Consider the following 6,819-nt stretch of genomic DNA (forward strand, 5'->3'; position numbering starts at 1 on the left):
GTTATCTTTCTAAATTCCATATATATGCATTAGTATACTGTATTGGTCTTTATCTTTCTGGCTTACTTCACTCTGTATAATGGGCTCCAGTTTCATCCATCTCATTAGAATTTTTATGACATTTTGATTCTACCTGTTTGACTTAGTATGAATAGAATGCTAGATTTCTAATTTTAAAAATAGATATGCAACAAGCAGCAAAGGTTTACTGTATACCCACAGGGAACTATAGTCAATATCTTGTAATAATCTACAATGGAAAATAATTTCAAAAATAATATATGTGCACACATACAACTGAATCATCTTGCTGTGCACCTGAAACATTGTAAGTCAATGTCAATAAAGAAAAATTTTCTTCATATTAAGAAAAATAAATATAAATAAATTTTAAATGGATAGTTTTTTATATAATTTTATTTATTTATTTTCATTTTTGGCTGTGCTAGGTCTTCATTGTTGTGTGAGCTTTCTCTCTAGGCAGTGAGTAAGGACCACTCCCTAGTTGCAGTGCGCAGGCTTCTCATTGTGGCTTTCCTTTTGCAATAGCACAGGCTCTAGGGCATGCGAATTTCAGTAGTTATGGCTCCTGGGCTCTTCTTTATGGATTCATCTGTTGATGGACATTTAGGTTGCTTCCATGTGTTGGCTATTGTAAATGGTACTGCAGTGAACATTGGGGTGTAAGCCTATTTTTTTTAACTGTAAATTTTATAAAAGATAAATACAGATGAAGTCTTTCTGATGAATATTTTGTGTTCCAATTGAGATCTGTGAAATACACAGTAGATTTCAAAGACTAAGCTTTTTAATATTATTACATGTTGAGATAATAATATTTTAGATATATTGAGTAAAATAAAATATATTAAAATCAATCTTACTATTGTTTTTTACTTTCTTTACTGTGACTATTAGAAAATTCAAAATATGTGGCTTATGTTATTTTTTAATGCTAAGTTTTTATTGGACAGTGCTGGCATGTGCTCAATAAATGTTCTTTAAATGCAGTAAGAGAAGAACCTGGTAAACTTTTGCCTCCTTCCAGTCCAATCTGCAGAGTTGTTTTTTTTGTGTGTGTGTACATCTAGATTGGCTCAAAATGGCAGAGTAGAAGGATATGCACTCATTTTCTCCTGCCAGAGCACCAAAATCACAACTAGCTGTTGAACAACCATAAACAGGAAGACTAAAAAAAGATACCCCACTTCCAAGGGCAAAAGAGAAGTTCTAACAAAACAGTAGGAAGGGCACAATTATGATAAAATCAAATCCTATATCTGCCAGATGGGGAACCCACAAACTGGAGAACAATAATACCAAAGAAGTTCTCCCTGTGCTACATAGGAGGTCCTTGACTATGGAAGGACCTAGAACCTATTGTGAATGTTCTAAGCACCACATCAGGCTTCCCAGTCTGGGGATCCAGCCAAGGTACTGGGAATCCCCAGGGAATTTAACTCTGAAGGCCAGTGGGATTTGATTATAAAACATCCACAGGACTAAAGGAAATGGAGACTCTTGGAGGGCACAAACAAAATCTTGCGTGCACCAGGAACCAGGGGAAAGGAGTAGTGACCCCACAGGAGACTGAGCCAGACCTACCTGTGAGTGTTTGAGGGTCTCCTGCAGAGGCATGTGTTGGCAGTGGCCCACCACGGGGACAGGGGCACTGGCAGCAACAGTCCTGGGAGATGCCTCTCAGTGTAAGGCCTCTGAAGTATGTGTTAGTTGCTCAGTTGTGCCCGACTCTTTGTGACCCTATGGAATTGTAGCCTGCCAGGCTCCTCTATCCATGGAACTCTCTAGGCAGGAATGCTGGAGTGGGTCTGTCCATGGAATTCTCTAGGCAAGAATACTGGAGTGGGTTGCTATTTCCTACTCCAAGGAACCTTCCTAACCCAGGGATCAAACCTGGGTCTCCCACATTGCAGGCAGATTTTTTACCATCTGAGCCACTTAAGAAGTCCTCTTAGAGGTCACCAATAGCCCTACCAAAGAGCTTGTAGACTCCAGGACTGGGTTGCATCAAGCCAAACAACTGCCAGGGAGGGAGGGCAGCCCCACTCATCAGCAGACAATTGGATTAAAGTTTTACTGATCATGGCCCTGCCCACCAGAGCAAGACCCAGTTTTCCCCACAGCCAGTCCTTCCCATCAAGAAGCTTGCACAAGCCTCTTAGTCTCATCCATCAGAGGGCAGAAGAAATAAGAACTACAATCCCAGCGGCCTTCAGAACTAACACCACAATCACAGAAAGCTAGCCAAAATGAAAAGAAATAGGATTATGTCCCAGATGAAGGAACAAGATAAATCCTCAGAAAAATGACTAAATGAAGTGGAGATAGGCAAACTCCCAGAAAAAGAGTCCAGAATAATAATAGTGAAGATGATCCAGGATCTCATTAGTAGGGTAGATTAATTAGATTAATATCTAATCATATCATGTTCCCCAGTGAAAACCCTTAAACATTTTATTGACCTACAGTTTGTTCTCAGCATAAAGCACCAAATCCCCAGTGTGTTGTCTCAGGCCTTGAAGGTCTAAACTAACCTCCTCAACCTAGTTTCACACCCCCACATGAGACACCTCTTATTCCTGCCTCAGCATCTTTTCACAGGAGGTTCTGCCTATCTGGAATGCTCTTACAATTGCTTGTCTCCCAGATCTCAGCTCAGTCCTCACTGCCTAAGGAAAGGCTTCCCTGCCTCTCAGAGAAAGGGATTTCTTCTCTTTACCTCAAATTTCTTCAAAGGCTTCACTCCAGTTATAGTTGCACATTGACTCGTGAGTGATTCTTTCATTGGTGCCCCTTTCCCTTGTTTCACTGTAAACTCCTCAAGGAATCTGTCTGATTTTGCTCACCCCCATATCCACAGCACCTACCATCACAGTGCTTGAACAAATTAGGAAATTAAATTCAGGGAATTCCCTGGTGGTGTCCAGTAGTTGGGACTCATGGTTTCACTGCTGGGGGCCTGTGTTCAATCCCTGGTCTGGGAACTAAGATCCTGCAGGCTGCACAGTGTGGCCAAAAAAAAAAAGAATAATAATGCAAATAACAAATATTTGTTCAGTGAATGAATGAATGGCAGTCTCCTCTGCCCTAGAGGATGGCAGTTTCTTCTTACTGTGAAGAAACAAACTCTTTACTCTCCTTTCCATTATCAATATTCCTTAACAGGCATCAAAAACATCATTTTATAGTGCAGTCCCAGTCACTGGTCTTCCCTGTGACTCCAGCCAGGATGGGCTGCATTTTAAGTTGGTCAATGGAGAGACCCTCTCAGCATCTAGTTGAGGCTATGGCAGCCCTATTAGTAAGTGACAATTTGAAAGCCAGTTTGGGGGCAGGTGGAGCAGATTTCCTCTGACTGCCTAATGTCATGTTAGGAGGAGTCTCATTAGCCTGTCAGTAATGCTTCCTAATTCACTTCTTGATTCAGGGTATGTCCTCTTTGGAGAGGGAAGCTCTCTGAGCACTGACTATTCTGTTTTAGCTCCTTATAAAATTTAAGTCTATCGGGTTATTAAATATTTCATTTGTATTCAGAGAACTGGTAGGCAATTCAGTCATTTTGTTCCCCTGCTGCAAAATAAGTTCCCACTGCCAGTGAGGCCTGGCTTAAGGAGTTAAAAACATTGACTCTAGGAATTTCCTGGTGGTCCTGTGGTTAGGATCCCATGATTCCACTGCAGGGGTGTGGGTTCAGTCCCTGGTTTGGAAGTAACATCCCACAAGTCGCTTGTCCCAGCCAAAACCACCATGGACTCTAGAGGAAGATTGTCTGTGTTCAGATCTCAGCTCTGCATACTGTGAGATCTGGTCAAACTACTTAGCCAAATTAGGCCTCAGTTTTCTCATCTGGCCTACACGGTAAAGAATCTGCCTGCAATACATGAGACCAGGGTTCAATCCCTGGGTCAGGGAGATCCCATGGAGAAGGGAATGGCTGCCCACTCCAGTATTCTTGCCTGGGAAATCCCATGGACAGAGGGTCCTGGAGGGTTACAGTCCATCAGGTCACAAAGAGTTTGGATGCGACTGAGCGACTAACATTAACACACCTTCTTGTCTATAAAATGGGGATGGTAAAATAGTACTTACTTCATAATACGGGGTGGTGGAAGGATTACATGAGACAAAATAAAATGCTTCGAATAGCATCTGGCATGTTATGAGCACTTGGTAGATGTTAGTTGTTAACACGGCAAACGGGGCTCTCTGGGCTGGGGCCTGCTCAACTGTCTCACCACCCACGTGATCTCTCACCCACATCAAAAGGTTTGAGGTTGCCGCTGCTCACCACGCGGATTCGTCTAACTCTGTTTCAGATCTCTTTTTCTCTCTCCCCACCCCTTTCCCTCCCTCCCTCTCTCTGACTCTCTCTCACATACACACATAGACATCAATTCAACCATTAATACTCTGGCCAGCTCTCACCACCTCCAGAAACCTATTCTACCTGCCCACCCTTCCCTGTTGACACCTGTCTCCTCTGTCACCACACTTTCTCCACTGTGCTGCGATTTCCTGTCAGCTTCTTGCAGAGAGGAAATGTGCCTTAGTCATCTTTGTAGTTAGCATCACACCTGGCCCCAAGTAGACATTCCATAAGTGTTTGCTGAATAAATGCACGTGTGCCTGAGTGAATCAAAGCTGTTGCAGAAGAATGCCTGTGGAACAGTTGCTTATCGAGCGTTTTGATGAGAAATTGTGGTTTCCATAAAAGTAAACACAAGTTTTAAGATGGTTCCATTTGTTCTAGGTTTGCTTTAGAAAATATACTGAAGTAAGTTAATACTTGGAGAAGGTCACATTCATTCCTGTCTTAAATTTAGCTCCTCCAGTTGTCTTGAATAATGATAATTTAATGATGTCAAATGTTATAAGATACTTTATCTGCTCTTCCCACCTTCCCCCACCAAGTAGACTTAGTCACTTCCAGGCACTTTTTAAAGGAATGATATTTAAATACACTATACATTAAGTTATTTAAAAATAGCATCTGTCATGGGTAAAGCTCTATAATTAAACACTAAAAATAGTATTTTAGTTCTAAAAAGCACTTTAGTTATCAACTGAAATAATTCTTAAAGAAGCATTTCAGCAAACAGATCTCGAAAATGGACCCTCTGTGTGTGCCAATTTGAAAACTGCTGTTTGATAATACCTAGGACTCTGTAAAACTGGAATTGAAATAAGATATGACTCCATCTTCATTTCTCTTCTGTTAAATCCTCTTTGTTACCTTCTCTTATTTTGCTCCTCCTGTCTAGATGTTTTGCTAAATCTCTCCTCTCATGGAAATATTCTTCTTTCTCTATTCCTGTTGCCTCATTGTCCAGGGCAGGCCCAAGGCCACTCACCTAGACTGGAGCATGAGTTTACTTGATGAAAATGGTGAGGATCATGAAATTGCAAAAGGTGTGCTCTCAGCTGAGGTGAGGAAAGGAAGGAGGACTCAGAGATATTGGGTTTGAATCCTGGTTCACATTTTTAATTCTTCTGAGCCTCAGTTTCATCAACTGTAAAATAAGCTCAGGAGCCAAACTCCTAGAGTTGTTGAAAGCAGTAGATGATAGACATGTGAAACCTGGCACATGGCTTCCACTAGCTGCAAGTTCCATCATGTTGGAACTTCGGCTTATTCTCCACTGAAGCCCTTTGGCTGACTCATGGTACCTGTAGACTCTCAAATATTTGTTGAACAAACGAACATATTACTAATGAATAAAAGCTTGACCCCTCTGTGTGAATTTACTCTTCACTCTAACTCAATCTTCCTAGATTTTTCCAGGAGGAAATATTTTTCCTTAAGTGTTTTTCTTACAGTGTTGATTGGAATCTTAAACATTTATATCTAAAACTGGGTTGTAGGAGGAAAAGAGGCCCTGTGAGCTTTTTGTATTTGAGCGAAGCTAAGGAGAAATCTCCTATCCTTTTCTTCTTTCCTGTCTCCAGGAAAAAAAATAAGGATTGTCCAAAGAGAGGTCACTGGGATAGAGAAACTGAGGAGTTAGCCCCATGAGGTGCAGGGATAATGCCAGCGGCCATCAGAAACTGTCACTGTTGCCTTCCTGGTGCAGGAAACTGGAGAACTCAGAGGATAAAGTCCTTAAGAACGGATGGTATCCAGGGCTGTTATTTTTTTTACATAAGTGATTATGGGAATACTTTAATTAATTAATTTTCCACTGCTCTGGGTCTTCATTGCTGCTAGTGGGCTTTTCTCTAGTTGCGGAGTGTGGGCTTCTTATTGGAGTGGCTTCTTTTGTTGCAGAGCACAGGCTCTAGGTACCTGAGCTTCAGTGGTTGTGGCATGCAGACTTAGTTGCTCCATGGCATATGGAATCTTCCTGGACCAGGTATTGAACCAGTATCCCCGACATTGGCAGGCGGATTCTCAACCACTGGATCACCAGGGATGTCTCAGGGCTCTGGTTGTGATGCATCTTAGCAGACTCAACACTGGTGCACTTGTCTCCAGGGTGTGTGGAGGCTGGAAAGCATTGTAAGGAATACATTCCAATAGAGTGTGGCAGGAAAAGTCACAGCCAAATTACCTGGGTTTGGATCCCAGCTCAGCCATTTATAACCAGAACAAGTTACCTAATGTTTCTGTGTCTCAGTTTCCTTTCCCTCCCTATGAGGAGGGAAACCTCTATGAACGGAGGTTATTACAGGATCTACCTCATAGGGTTGTTGTTAGGGACAATGTAGTTGGTAAAAATTAAGCGCTTAAGACAGGAGCAGCCTGCTGAATGGGGGCTCCAGTGGCTGTTGTTGGGCCAAAGGTGACAGGAAGAGAGTAAG

Source organism: Cervus canadensis, chromosome 8 (assembly GCF_019320065.1).
Source record: "Cervus canadensis isolate Bull #8, Minnesota chromosome 8, ASM1932006v1, whole genome shotgun sequence".
In the NCBI taxonomy this organism is placed as follows: Eukaryota; Metazoa; Chordata; class Mammalia; order Artiodactyla; family Cervidae; genus Cervus; species Cervus canadensis.